The sequence below is a fragment of the Anomaloglossus baeobatrachus genome, chromosome 5 (genome assembly GCF_048569485.1).
Source record: "Anomaloglossus baeobatrachus isolate aAnoBae1 chromosome 5, aAnoBae1.hap1, whole genome shotgun sequence".
Lineage (NCBI taxonomy): Eukaryota > Metazoa > Chordata > Amphibia > Anura > Aromobatidae > Anomaloglossus > Anomaloglossus baeobatrachus.
In genome coordinates, this window is record NC_134357.1 from 526,637,043 (window position 1) to 526,651,870 (window position 14,828).

Here is a 14,828-nt window from a genome sequence, read left to right on the forward strand (position 1 = left end):
TGGAGTCTCATGGCAGGAATGATCAAACAGGGGAGGAGAGCACTGGACATCTACATGGTGGATGCTGCTGCAGGCTCCTCTGTTTGCTGACGCCCCTGATTGACAGCCCTTGGGGACCTCTGTTGCTTCTGTAGTCCAGGGGCCAAAGCTGCCTCTCGGGCCCCATGGGAGGACTCAGCGAGATGGTACTTCTCCCCCTCCTGCAATAGTGGCTGACACCACTGGTTTAGGACTCAGCATTCCCTGGGGGTCCGCTGGATTATAATAGGCCTTCTGTGGGGGAACACTGTCTGGGTCTCCTCCCTCCAACAGGGGTACACAAAGCCACGATGTCGCCGGCGGTTAGGGGAGGAGGGAGGGAACATACCGCTGCAGACCCAGCTCAAGCATCGCTATTGCTCTGGGCAGGAGAAAGGGATGGAGGCTCCACTGCCAGGGCTTCTGAGGCAGGATACAGGAGAGCCAGGGCTAAAGGGAATGGGTCCTCCGCCCACAGGTTGCTTGCAGCTGATACAAACAGCTCACCTCCTTTCAAGCTGTAGTCGCGCGGTGACCAGCCCACGCATGGACTCTGGCAGTCAGCGCCATCTTGCTGTCTGCCCGCTCATCTTGCTGGGGCTGTGGGGAATCCAGTTGCAGGGGAAATGCAGAAGTCATCCAGGGGACATGTGTCTATGTCCACCGACTTGGGTGACAGCGGGCTCCCACCGTCACACCGCTGCAGCACTGGAGTGTCACAAGGAGGAGTCCAGAGTGAGAGGGGTTCTAGGGTCCCTAGGGGGCTTTGCTGGGACACCTTTTCTCCACAAACTAAAATGTTTTTACACAGATGCACAAAGCATGGTAAACCAACAATGAGAACTAGAGCTAGTAATACAGAAGGAAAATTATGATTTCATTGGCATTACAGAAATCTGAGGAGTGACACATATGATTGGAACATACAGATGGACGGATACAACTTATTTGAAAAGAATATAATTAATAAAAGAGGAGGAGGAGTTACAATATATGTTAATAAAGAACACCTCCACAGAAATGAAGGTTTCAAAGAATGAGAATCTATTAGAAAATATTTGGTTATGTTAGGTTGACCAATAGGTCACAACTATTGCCAGCGATGACCAAATGCGGAGGGAGTCCCAGGCTTCCCCTCAGCTTCCCTCAGCCCTAATGAGATACAGACAAACGCTAATATCTGCACATAAGGTATGAAGGAGTGTGCGCTCTGAAGTAGACTGACTTTTTTATTATCACATACAGGGTTTATCAACCTAATAGGGGCATAACTATGTCGTGTACAGAGACACAAGTTTCATTTCACAACGAAGCATAAATGAGTTTCGATTCTTGGCGTAAGCGTAACTTTCCATTTCTCAGTAAAAGCATAAACTATATTTCTAAAAAAAACCAGCATAACTCTCTCATTGTTCTTGAGTAGGTGCAAGTCTTATCTCTCAGTTCTTTTGGCAAGACATAACATTCAGAGTCCTTGAATCCGCTCTCAGCGTCTGAACGTAGCTGGGCTTGTAAAACACCTGGCAGAGTAGCATGAATGTCCACCTATTCAATTTTAGTTAACTCATTCCTCACAATCCCCCCTTTGGCGTGCGTCATGGGACTGGGTCCTATCGAGAAGCTGGGAAAGCAGGCTGGTCACCAGATGTTGTCCAAGCCGTGGGTTGCTTGGGGAGGTGAAATCTTCAAATTCACATCCATCCTCCGGGTAGTGAGCCTGCATACCTCCCGACAAGAGTCACATCATAATACGCCAAGGTGATTCTAGAGGAAAGAGCAGAGAAGAAAAAAAAAGCATATTAGTGATTTCATATTGGTGCTGAATAATCATTATATCTACATTTCTTTAAGCAGCAGGAAAAACAGAGCCATTAGCAATTTAAACACTACATAGACTACCAATAGACATAGTAGCACTTGGAACACTGATTGCAATATCCCCATTAACCATCCTCCTATTCCCTTAAACCAGTTTGCGGGGTTAGACATTGAAAAGCTATTGCTCCACCAAGATCTGAGCTCCTAAGTACCTCTTCATCTTGTTTTTTTTCTCAGCTTTTGTATCTCAGTTAAGCTGGCTTGCGCTTTTATGGTTCCCTTTGGGTCTATGTAGTGACAACAGCTAGGGCCTATTATTTGGCACATCCCCCCTTGGGCAGCTGTGAGATAATCCAGTACCAAAGTATCTTGGTTGGTTACAATGATTAATTGTCTCTGTATGGCAATGGTACTATTTACTGCTTGGAGAACCTCGAAAATCTGATCATCAAGATAGTCAGTGCTTTCCACCAACTTATCATACATCTACATAGGGTAGAGGAAAAGGTTGCTGAAAAATTTGTTGACATGGCTCATTTGAATTACATGGGGTCGGCCACTAGGCCTGTCTTTGTTATCTGCTGCTCTTTTTACCAGTAGGTGGAGAGGCATTTTTTCTGCCAGTATATCTGTAGTATTAATAATGAAGGTGGCAGGCGTCAAACGGGCAAGGGTGCAAGTGCCATTTACTCCCATTGGGAGTCATTTATAGGCGTTATAGCCACAGATCCAGTAGGTTTGCGGTGGGAGATCCCAGATGGCAGAATGTTGTAGTATTAAGCCTGCTTTACACGTTGCAATTAGTTGTACAATCGCATTTGCGATGTGACACGCCCAGGTTGCATATGGGATCTTATGAGATCACACGTAGGTCGTTCATTTGCTGTCACACGTGCGTTAGTAGTCTATGTTAAATTGATCAATTTTGTGTGCGATCCTTTAGATCACGTGTTCTGTGACGTATGCATTGGGCACCCTTTTTTTTTTTTTTTATTTATTGACTTGCTAAGCGTATGTAATGTGTAGGGATGCGTGTTTACTATGTCATCTGCCATTCAGCTTTGCTACATGGCCACTAACAGCAGACACAGACAGCCATGTAGCAGAGCTGAATGGCAGATGACAGCAGACACAGAAAGAGCCGCACGATCAGAATGAACTCGGTTAACTTCCCCCGACTTCATTGTCATACTGCGGCTCTGTCTGTGTCGCGTCATGATTAGCGGTCACCAGTGAAGGACTCACCGGTGACCGCTAAACTCCTGAGTAACTGAATTGAGCAGCCCTCTCTCATATACTCACCGATCCCCGATCTCCGGCGCGGCGCTGCACGGCATTCACACTGGTCCGGCGGCTTTTACTATTTTGAAAAAAACGCAGCTAATGAAGGAAATAGCGCGATCAGCTGAGCTGTCACTGAGGTTACCCGCTGTCACTGGATACAGCGGTGGCCGCGGGTAACCTCAGTGACAGCTCAGCTGATCGCGCAGCTGTCTTCAGTTGCCGTGTGGAGGTGACAGGAGCGGCGGTGTATTCTGCAGCTCCGGTCACCTCCATGTAGCAGAGCTGGAAGCGACGCTGGACCATCCTGGATTACGCCGGACATGGAGGGCTTTTTCGGGCTTATTAAAGTGGTGAACGAGGGTATATGTTTGTGTTTTTTATTTCTAATAAAGGATTTTTTCGGGTGTGTGTGTTTATTTACTGTCACTTACAGATTAATCATGGAAGGTATCTCGGGGAGACGCCTGACATGATTAATCTAGGATTTAGTGGCAGCTATGGGCTGCCAATAACTCCTTATTACCCCGATTGCCAACGCACCAGGGCAAATCGGAAAGAGCCGGGTACAGTCCCAGAACTGTCGCATCTAATGTATGCGGCAATTCTGGGCGGCTGCTGGCTGATATTGTTAGGCTGGGGGGCTCCCCATAACGTGGAGCTCCCCATCCTGAGAATACCAGCCTTCAGCCGTATGGCTTTATCTGGCTGGTTTTAAAATTGGGGGGATCGCACGCCGTTTTTTAAATTATTTAATTATTTATTTCACTGCATAGTATAGACACGCCCACCGGCTGCTGTGATTGTGTGCAGTGAGACACCTGTCACTCAGCGTGGGGGCATGTCTCACTGCAACCAATCATAGGCGCCGGTGGGCGGGGAAAGCAGGGAATACGAGATTGTTTAATGAGCGGCCGGCTTTTTCAAAATAGTAAAAGCCGCCGGAGCAGTGTGAATGCCGTGCAGCGCCGCGCCGGAGATCGGGGATCAGTGAGTATGAGAGAGGGGGGGAGAGGGATAGACTGACATGGACAGAGAGAGTGGGACAGAGATAGTGACCAATTGACAGAGATTAGTGAATGACAGACATTGTGAGGCGCTTCAGAACGCAGCTTTTCAGCTGCGCTCTGAAGCGGACCTTTTTTAAGCTGCGGTGCAGAGCGCACACCTGCGCACATAGCCTCAGACATCAAAATCGTATGAGGGATGTCACACGTTTCAATTGACTAGATTCGTGCAACAAAACGTTCAATTCATAGAAAGATACGATGTGTTTGCGATCAGCAGTTTTGCGTTCAATCCTGATTGCACGTAGGTGTGACACGCAGATACCTCACTAACGATGCCGGATGTGCGTCACTTACAACGTGACCCGAACGACGGATTGTGAGATATATTGAAGCGTGTAAAGCGAGCTTTAGTCTATGCACTAGATCTATAAAAGCTGATACGTTTTTCAGCATGCACCATCCGGAAAGTTGGCCAAGGGGACTACAATACCCTGCAGACGGTTCACCACAGGTTTCTCGGCCAGGCACATACGGGTCAGAATCATTGCACCATAAATTTTCGGGTGTGGAATAACAAGTATCATTTGTGCCTTCTGGAAACAATGAATTGTATGCCCACCCCTGGTCATGTAGATGTCTCTCTAACAGCAAGAGTTTAAATTCATCTGTACTGTCAGACATTCGCCCAAAACTTATTTTGATTCCTTCCATTGGAATATTGCCCATAATAGGTGTTTTTGTGTAATTACGGGGTAACCAGTTCTTTCCTTCAAAGGCTAAATATTGTTAGGTTCCGGGAAGGCCGGTAGTAAGGTTTCCTTGCCACCAGGGGAAATCTACCCACCCTACTATTGGTATGGGTAGACTCGTGTTCCACAATTTTTTATACTTTGTGTCATTGACTGATAGTCTATTGTAACAGCCTCCCCATTGGAACACCTCGTTTATTGGGACTGGTATAGCTAAGTAAGGCATGGAGGAGGCTGTCACAGGTGCGTGTGTACATATCCAACAGTCTGTGACCTCAAGTTTTTTCAGCTTACACTTCATGGTGGGTCTCAAATGAATTCTGCCGTGGTGTAGAAGGCCCCAGAAAGGAAGTACACATAGAAATACTTAGCAGTATTAGGCCTTTTTGCAGTGGCTGGCATGGACCCAGGTCGATCTCCCCTCTAATTTGACGGAGGTCGGTGTGGTCAGCTGGACAGTCAAAGGTCCTTCGAATCGGGGCTCGAGGGTCTCACGTGCTTCTTTAGGTAGACCCGGTCACCAGGCTTTAGGGAGTGGGTTCCTGGAATGGCATCAGGGTCGGGTAGAGAAGAATAGATCCTTTGGTGGGTTTCAGTTAGTCTCTGCTGCAGGGAGACAAAATAAGATGTTAGGCTATCACATTGCAGGTGTAATTCCTGCGGGAAGTAGCATCGTAATCTGGGGGCACTTCCAAACAGTATTTCAAAAGGTGAGAAACCGTACTTTCCCTGCGGGGTGGTCCTTATAGAGTAAAGAGCTATGGGGAGACATTCTGTCCAATGCCTACCAGTCTCCTCCACTGCCTTGGCTAGTTTGAGCTTTAAAGTCCCATTTAACCTTTCCACTTTCCCTGATGACTGTAAGGTGTGAGGTGTGTGTAAGGTGTATGGTGTAAGGTGTGTGTAAGGTTGACTGAATGCCTTACAGGGAACAGGTATTCTGGAAAACTTGTCCAGTGAAATGGGTACCTCGGTCTGACTCTATGACTTCGGGGAGTCCAAACCGGGGTACCAGCTCACAGGCCAATTTCTTCTCTGTAATTTTGGCCGTGGCTGAGCTGACAGGGTAGGCCTCTGGCCATCCTGAGAAGAGGTCTACACAGACAAGTACAAACTCGTAGATGCCATGTTTTGGCAGCTGGATGTAGTCTATTTGTACTCTTTGAAATGGGGCAAACGTCTTTGGCATGTGTCTTTGCGGGAGTTTTGTTAGCTGGCCTGGATTATGCTGTTGACAGATGTGACAAGCTTTTATTCTCTGGGAGGCGTATTGTCTGAAGCCGGGGGCTACCCCATGAGGTTGCATCTGGTTCATGATTGAATTTGCACTACCATGCGTAGGGTAGTGGAGTATTTGAAAAATGGCAGGGAACCAACTGCATGGCGGGACGGAGAGTCCATTTAGGCGCCAAATCCCCTCCACTTTTTGCACCCCCTTGGCCCGCCATCCGGACTTTTCTTCCTCAGAGGCGTTTTCCTGTCTCACAGAGGTTCGGCGTTTTTTCCTCCGTCGTTGACACTGTTTCCGTCTCCTTCAAAAGGGAGTAAGGCTGCTTGTTTTGCTGTTTGGTCGGCCAAGTGATTTCCCCTTGCCTCGGGTGTTTGAGCCTTGGTGTGGGCAGCAACCTTTATGATTGCCAACTGCTTTGGTTTCAAGGCTGCTTCCATTAGTTTTTTCACTGAGGCTCCATGCCTGATGGGATTTCCTGTGGCTGTGAGGAATCTCTAGCTTGCCAGATAGTGCCAAAATCGTGCATGAGTGCCATGTGCATAAGCTGAGTCCGTGTAGATGTTCGCTGTCCGTTCTTCCAGAAACTCAATTGCCCAGATAAGGGCGAGGAGTTCTGCGTCTTGGGCAGATATGTGCGCAGGTAGTGGTTGCTTGGTTATGACTTCATATAGGGTTACTACCGCAAATCCGGTGTGGAATTTGCCTGTTTCGTCGGCATATCTACTACCATCCACAAAAAGTTCAAAGTCTGGATTTGTATGTGGTGTTGTTTGAATATTGTGCAGGGGCTTCGCCTCATGTTGGATGAGTTCTTGACAATCGTGGTCAAAGGGTGCGCTGGTACGTTTGTCACTCTCTTCCTCGGTCCCCCCTTCTAAACTGGTGAAGATCAGCAGATCAGCAAGGTTTAGACTGGTTACTCGAGCAGATGAGATGTTTGGGGGTAGCAACAGCGTGCACTGAAGTCTGACTTGTCTTGCCATGGAGAGGTGTTTCAGCTGCACTTTATTAAGAACAGCATAGATGTCATGGCTGGTAAGGATGGTGGTCGGGAAATCAAGTGAGATTTCGGATGCTTTCTGCAGTATGTTTGAAACTTGTAATGCTGCCACCAGGGGGAGCCAGAGCTCTGTAGCATAATACACTACACAGAGCAATGAGAACCAGGAAGTGAATTCACAGCGTTCTCATGCATTACCTCAAAGCACAGCTGAGAAGCAGAGCTGCAGAGCATGCAAGGAATAGTCAGACAGGCTGGGTCAAACACCGTACGGGCAGAAGCAGGACCGGAGGAACGAGCAAAAGCGGAGTCAAAGTCAGGCCAAGGTCAGTACCGGAGGAAGCAACCGAGTGGGGAAATAGGAGAAGGGACAGAGGACAGGAGGGACGACCAGGGGATGGAACACAGACAAGGGCACGGGGGCACAGGAACAGACAGATCAGGATATCACTCACAGGACCAGCAATCACAGGCAAAGCAGTGCTAAGCTTATAGCCGGCACTGGTTCACTGGAAATGCCAGCTTTTAAGGCATCCAGGGTCTGGAAGTGAGGCTCGAGAGAAGACTCCGCCCCCTAGCCATGTGGACAGGGAGGCGAACCATGATAAAACTGCTGTGACAGCACGGACACAGGTAGGTGCTGCTCTGGTGACGTTGTCGAGTTGAGAGGAGTAGTACCCAATTATATGATTGTTTTTCCGTCTTCTGGGTGAGTACTCCCACAGTGAATCCTTGAAGTTCTGCTACAAACAGGTAGAAGTTGAGATCGTAGTTTGGTAGTGCCAAAGCCGGAGCATCAATCACTAGTTCCTTGAGACGCTGGAAGCTTTGTCGAGCTTCTTCTGTAAGGAAGAAAGGAACATTCTTGGTGCAATCATACAATGGTTGCATGAGTAATGACGCATTAAGAATCCATTGTCTGCAGAATGATATGAGTCCTAAAAATCCTCTGAGTTGCTTGAGGTTCCTAGGGACGTTTGCCTTCCTGATGACTTCTTGTCTGTCCAGGCTGAGATGTTTTTGTCCTGCAGATAGACAATGACCCAGGAAGGTGACCCTTGTCTTGCAGAATTGCAGCTTGTCCTTGCTCGCTTTGCATCCTGATTCTGCCAGGAAGACTAGAAGACTTATTGAAGCCTTTTTACATTCCTCTTCACTTGACAGCAAAGTAGTAGATCATCCACGTACTGGAGAAGGACACAGCGGTCAGGGGGCTGCCAGCCTTGAAGGACACTACTCATAGCCTGAGTATATAGTGTAGTGGAATGCTGCATCCCTTGTGGCAGCCTTGTCCACGTGTATTGATTTTGCTTGTGCGTGAATGCAAAAAGGTCTTGACATGCTGGGTCCAGTGGTACCGAGAAAAAAGCATTAGCAAGATCTATGACCGTGTAATGGGTAGATGTAGACTGTACCTGTGTGAGCAGTGTATGTGGATTAGGAACAACGGGAGTGAGGGGCTCCAGTATTGAGTTTACTGCCCTTAGATCGTGTACCATCCAGGACGTGATTGGATCACCTTTCTTCACTTGTTTTTTCTTGACAGGGAATAGCGGAGTGTTGTAAGGAGACTTAGTAGTTCTGAGAGCTCCCGACTTCAGTAGTTCTTTTATTTGGTGATCCAAGGCAGCTTCCTGTTGAGCATTAAGAGGATATTGTCTTAGCTGTGGTGGTGTAATTCCAGGCTTGACTGAAACTTTTACGGGGGGCATGGGTAGTGTGCCGAGGTCAGTTTTCAATGTGGACCAGAGTTTTGCGGGAACTTGGAGAAGTACAGGGTCCATGTCTGCTTCCTGTGTTGCATCAAATTCTGGTCGATCTTCGATCATCTGAATGGTGCACAGGACTTCTTCAGGAATATCTTCCGGAATTTGCAGGACAGCAGATCCATATTCATTATAGACAATCTGAGCCTGTAATCTTGAGAGTACATCTGCTCCCATTAGGGCATCTCCACCCAGGGGGAGACTAAGAATTTGGACGCGAATATGTGTGGTCCCAGTTTCACTTTTAATGGATGTGTTATTGGGATTATCTGGGCTTGTCCATCAAAAACGTATACTATAGTAGATTCGGATGAGATGGATCCTTCAGGTACCAGGTCCCTGGGGAGTATGGAGCGTGAGGCTCCTGAGTCCATCAGAGCCCTTATTTCCTTGTTGCCAATTTGAAGGGGGACGTGGATAAATGGACCTCTGGCATCCCTATCCCATGCTGCCGCAAGTCAGGCAGTCTTTTCTTCCTGACTCTCGGGTTGGTTTTGACCTCCCTCTTTTTCTTTGCAGTCTCTGATCTTGTGTCCTCTGATCCCACAATGGTAGCAGGTCGGTCCCTTTTTTCTTGTGACTTCTGGCTGACCGTCCACTGCTGCTATGACAACTTTCTTGCTCCTTTTATCCTTTGCGTCGGTTTCCAATCCACTTGCTTTGTTGACTAGAAGATCTATGTCTTCTATGTTTCTCCATTCTGGGCAGCACGCTTTCAACCTATCTGCCAGAGGTGCATGTATTCCATCCATTAAGGATCTTACGATAAGGCGACGTATTGCGCCTGCTTGTAAGTTCAGCCCTTCATCTGCGAATGACTGCATCAATCTATAGTAAAAGGAACTGACATTCTCCACAGGACCTTAGTGTACTGATCCCATTGTGCCCTTAGTTCTTTGTTCCTGGGCGCAGAAAAGATTGAGTGCTATCATGAAGGCTTGGCCGGATGCCACAATATGGGTATCGGCCGGGACATGCCCTGTCAGATGGGCAGTAAGTTTGGCATACATTTCAGGGGACATTTTGACTCTACATAAGCCCTCCATGTCCAACCAAGTGCTCCGGTAAGAGACCTGTATTTGGGCCAAGTAACGTGAAAAACTGACTGGGTTTTGAGTTGGGTCTGGAGCATTTTGCAGGAAAGCAATCTGCTCAGCAGGAGTCCAGGGTACATACACCTCATACCCACGGGCGATCGGATCTCTGGGAGCATCTGGGTTTTGTGGATCAATAGGTGGTGTTATGAAGGCTCTTCTTTCTACCACGGGATAGAGAGGCGCTGGTGCTGTGGCTTGTTTATAACGTGGGGTCGTTTCAGGAGTAGTTGACAGGTACGGGGGAGATTCAGGATCCTTATTAGCTCTCTTCTCAGTTTCTTCCCATATGTCCGATTCTTCAAGGTATATCCAACCTTGATTGTGGGCTGTCTTTGCCATGTCAGAAAGAGTTCTGACCACTTCAGTCCATGATTTATCTGCTATTACTCCTGCTCTGGTAGTTCTTATTTTGTTCCATTTGTTGGGGTCCAGTTGATCCTTCCCCTTCAATCCAAATGTCTTAAAAACTTCTTTGGACTGACTGGCTGTTCTTTTTCCATGGTAACACGTAATGAGATGCTACAAGGTGCATCCAGCTTTGTCCTTTGATATTCCTTGTCCCATTCTTCGTCTATTTTCTTCAGATTTTAGACCTTTGAATGTCCCTTGGACTAGCTTCACCTATCCTGGAAGTACCTGGAGACTGACTCCTTATCTGTATTCCTACCTAAGGTGAGGTCTAGAACCACCTATCTGGGAAGTACCCGGAAGTTGACTCCTTATTTGTATTCCTACTTTAAGGTGGTGTCCTAACTTTGTTCAGAGGGGGCTGAGTATGGAGAATGGCGCTGGGTTACCCTTTTTGTACGAGAGATATACTCTATATCCAAGAAAAATGGCAAACAGGGCTCCTCCAACTAACACTAGGGCAGTGAATATCACATCCATTTAGACAGGACAGAAACACAGAGGCAAAACGCAGAAAAGCAGACACACAGACAAAGCACAGAAAAAACAGACAGAGACTGAGCACAGAAAAAACATCTACTGGCAAAAGTTTTTTCAGAGTTCAGTAGTGACCCGCCAATTACCCAGTTTTCTACTCACAGTGTCCCTCTTGCAGCGGTGAGGAGAGAGAGAACAGAGATGGGGAGCAAAAGAGCAGAAGAGGGTTCAACTCTTACCTGGCCAGGTGTTTTTGGTCCCCACGTCTGGTCCCCTCGTCCTTGGTATGGCAAGACGGTCCACTGGATCCTGGGGTACAGACGGGTCCCTGTTCGGGCGCCAGAAATGTTAGGTTGACCAATAGGTCACAACTGTTTCCAGCGATGACCAAATGTGGAGGGAGTCCCAGGCTTCCCCTCAGCTTCCCTCAGCGCTAATGAGAGACAGACAAACGCTGATATCTGCACATAAGGTATGAAGGAGTGTGCGCTCCGAAGTAGACTGACTTGTATATTAGCACATACAGGGTTTATCAACCTAATAGGGGCGTAACTATGTCGTGTACAGAGACACAAGTTTCATTTCACAACGAAGCATAAATGAGTTTCGATTCTTGGCGTAAGCGTAACTTTCCATTTCTCAGTAAAAGCATAAACTATATTTCTAAAAAAAACAGCATAACTCTCTCATTGTTCTTGAGTAGGCGCAAGTCTTATCTCTCTGTTCTTTTGGCAAGACATAACATTTAGAGTCCTTGAATCCGCTCTCAGCGTCTGAACGTAGCTGGGCTTGTAAAACACCTGGCAGAGTAGCATGAATGTCCACTCAATTTTAGTTAACTCTGTCCTCACAGTTAAGAAGTCATGGAGTAAACAACGGGAAGTACATCATAATAGGTGTTTATTATAGACCATCAGGTCAAACAGAGGATATGGATGAGATTTTTTCACACCAAATGGCCACATTCTCAAAATACAAACAAACATGAAATAGTGATCATGGGAGATTTCAACTACCCAGACATTCATTGGGAAACCCTCACAGGTAAGAGTAAAGTCTCCATCCAATTTTTATCCTCCCTTGCAAATTCATTTCCCAGCTGGTGGAAGAAAATACAAGGAGGGACCTAGTACTAACAAACAAGTATATGGTTCATGGACTAAGGGTAGCAGGGACACTGGGACTCAGAGATCATGCTATCCTTGAATTTGGGGTTGCAAGAGGGGGAACACTTGAGAAGACACAGACTTCAAGGCTTAACTTTAGCAGAGCAGACTTCAAGGGCCTAAAGGCATGGGCTGGTAGAATTACATGGCACATAATTCTTCAGCATAGAACTGCACACAAAGGATGGGAAATCCTCTGTAAGGAAATCCTTAACCCCTTCACCACCGGGCGTTTTTCCGGTTTTTTTTGCGGAACAAGCTGTACTTTTAAATGAAATCATAAGTTTTACCATATAGTGTACTGCAAAACAGCAAAAAAATTTCAAGTGTGGAAAAACTGCAAAAAAAAAAGTGCGATCGCACAATAGTTTTTGGGATATTTTATTCACCATGTTCACTATATGGTAGAATTGATGTGTTGATGTGATGCCTCAGGTCAGTGCGAGTTTGTAGACATCAAACATGTATAGAGTTACTTGTATCTAAGGGGTTAAAAAATTGTTTTCACAAGTTTGTCCAAAAAAAGTGTCGTACAATTTGCGCCATTTTCCAACACTCGTAGTGTTCTCATTTTTCTGGATCTATGGCTCAGTGAGAACTTATTTTTTGCATCTTGAGCTGACGTTTTTAACGGTACCATTTTTGCGCAGATGCTATGTTTTGATCGCCTGTTATTGCATTTTGCGCAAAATTTGTGGCGACCAAAAAACGTAATTTTAACGTTTGGAATTTTTTTTGTCGTTACGCCGTTTACCGATCAGATTAATTGATTTTAGATTTTCATAGATCGGGCATTTCTGAACACGGTGATACCAAATATGTGTATATTTTTTATTTTTTTAACCCTTAAATTTTCAATGGGGCGAATGGGGGGGGGGTGATTTGAACGTTTAGCGTTTTTTTTAATTTTACTAGTCCCTTAGGGGGCTATAACGATCAGCAATCCGATCGCTCTTCCATTTCTCTAGATCACAGCTACACAGCTGAGATCTGCAGAAAAGGAGCTCTCGTATTACACACCGCAGTCTGCTGGGTGTAAGAGGAAGTGACTCATGATAGCTATAGGGGTCATCACATAACCCTATGCTACCATGGCATGACAACCACCGGAAGTCACATGATCACATCACATGACTTCCGATTGGAGCAGGTAAGTTACCATTATGGTGGCGCATATAAAGCTCGCTGCCAGATTTTGGCAGCGAGATGTAAGGGCGTTAATAGTCGTGGGTGGGATGCGATTCCACTCGCGATTGGCAGGCACACGTCAGCTGTTGAAATTAGCTGATATGTGTGCGGATCGCCGAGGCCTGCGATCAATGATGTACCCAATACATCATGTGTCGTAAAGAGGATAATGCACAAGAAGTAACAATACCTAATAGGAGAAAAAAATGTGAAAAACCTAAAGAAACCGGGTTGGATGACCAAAAAAGTACATCACCTTAAAAAGACAATGGACACATACAACAAGTGGAAGATGGGGATTATACCTACGGAATAATACATGGCAGTTTGCAGGCTCTGCAAGACAAGCATCAAAGGAGCTAATGCCGAACACAAATTGAGACTTGCAAAAGTGACCAAGAGTAAAGTAAAAGGGAAGTGAAGATCATTGGAGTCCTGCAGAATGAAAAGGTGAAACAGCCAACAAGGTCCGCTCCACTCTGTACACATCGTACACAGAGGGTTCTGCTCCGTACATGATGTACACACGTGGCTCCATACACGTCATATACACACAGCTCCGCTCCGTACACACACGGCTCCACTCTGTACACCTCGTACACACACGGCTCCGCTCTGTACACCTCGTACACACACGGCTCCGCTCTGTACACATCGTACATCCACGGCTCCGCTCTACACACACAGCTCTGCTCCGTACACCTCGTACACACACGGCTCCGCTCCGTACATCTCGTACACACACGGCTCCGCTCCGTACACCTCGTACACACACGGCTCTGCTACATCCACACTGTAAATCCCTCCTGACCCCACACATAACCTTCCCCTCATCCAGCACCATGACACCCAGCACAGCAGAGTCCTGCATACACTGAGGGCTGACCATGTGACCCCTGACTCCTCCCCTCCATGTGACATCATCACAGGTCCTGTAAGCACAGAGCAGCCATATATCTAGTGTGCGGCTCTGCAGGTGGAGGTATGTGGAGATTCCCCATTACTGGGCGCAGTAACCCCTCCATTCCCGGAGGTAGTAGATACTGTCCCCTGCGCTCGCGCACATTGTGGCCCAGTTCTGCCCCTTACATCCTCCTCTTCTTTATCTCTTCCTCACAGGGCGAGTTTCGCTCCCTTGCACAGTTGTACGGTGTCTGCCGCCTTCATGTGTACTGAGAAAAGCATTGCACTAAGTGACTGCTATCAAGTAAGCTTATATGTGTGTATTACTGGTGTATGTGAGTGTGGACAGGTGTGTAATGTGTATATACTCATGTGTGTCAGGGCCGGCTCCAAGTGTTTGGGAGCCACAGACGAAACGGTCTCAGTGGGCCCCATTCACACACAGAAACAGATACGTACACATACAGCCATACAAATATCTACAAACTTGAAGACAAATCCCCTAAAATACATATGAACAGACAAAAATATACACACAGTCATTTACACTGACATGCATAGATATATACATACATACAACACAGACATATTAGAGATTATTAATATGGGGAAGCCAGCAGCAGCCTCACTCACCTCCCCCTTTTGTCTCCATTCAGCTCCTCCTGGACATGGGGATGTGTAGGCTGCGCTGCATGATGGCCATCACTTTAACAGAC

The 14,828-nt window shown here is 46.8% G+C and overlaps 1 protein-coding gene, 1 long non-coding RNA gene and 1 pseudogene across 2 annotated transcripts in view; 1 reads left to right on the forward strand and 2 right to left on the reverse strand.

Moving 5' to 3' along the window:
- Positions 1-1,121: 1,121 nt before the first annotated feature.
- Positions 1,122-11,349, reverse strand: LOC142312112 (uncharacterized). Its single transcript, XR_012754333.1, has 3 exons — positions 11,095-11,349; positions 5,171-5,482; positions 1,122-1,782 (listed from the first exon to the last, which is right to left on the reverse strand). It is a non-coding gene; the product is annotated as an uncharacterized LOC142312112 (long non-coding RNA).
- Positions 1,855-5,159, reverse strand: LOC142310549 (uncharacterized; annotated as a pseudogene).
- A 2,983-nt stretch (positions 11,350-14,332) lies between the features above and the next one.
- Positions 14,333-14,828, forward strand: part of LOC142312110 (uncharacterized) — a 68,833-nt gene continuing 68,337 nt past the window's right edge. Inside the window, exon 1 of the mRNA XM_075350993.1 lies at positions 14,333-14,416. The gene's annotated coding sequence lies outside the window, so the exon portion shown is untranslated. The remainder of the gene's footprint in view (positions 14,417-14,828) is intronic.